Here is a 361-nt window from a genome sequence, read left to right on the forward strand (position 1 = left end):
TCTAAGGCCATTTAATTATCTGTAAATATACATCATGGGACACAGAAACAAAGTCCATCTTCCCTCCAAAATATATATGTGTGAAAATATATGAGACTAGTTTAGAGAAACCTTTTATCTTCCTCTTCACCTGTCAGAAAGACCTTAGACCTTAGAATTAATAACACCTAATGGATAAATATAGAATAATAATTTAGCCACACCTCCGCCATGATATTAAACACAACTGTTGAATCATTAGTTCAGTGTAATGAGTAGCTGAACAGCAGTCTGTTAATGATTGATTGATTGAGGTGTCCTTCCTTCTCCCTGATTGGTCTGCTGCCTGGATGTATCATTACAGGGAGGAAGACTTTATTCA

This window comes from Sebastes umbrosus, chromosome 24, assembly GCF_015220745.1.
Source record: "Sebastes umbrosus isolate fSebUmb1 chromosome 24, fSebUmb1.pri, whole genome shotgun sequence".
Lineage (NCBI taxonomy): Eukaryota > Metazoa > Chordata > Actinopteri > Perciformes > Sebastidae > Sebastes > Sebastes umbrosus.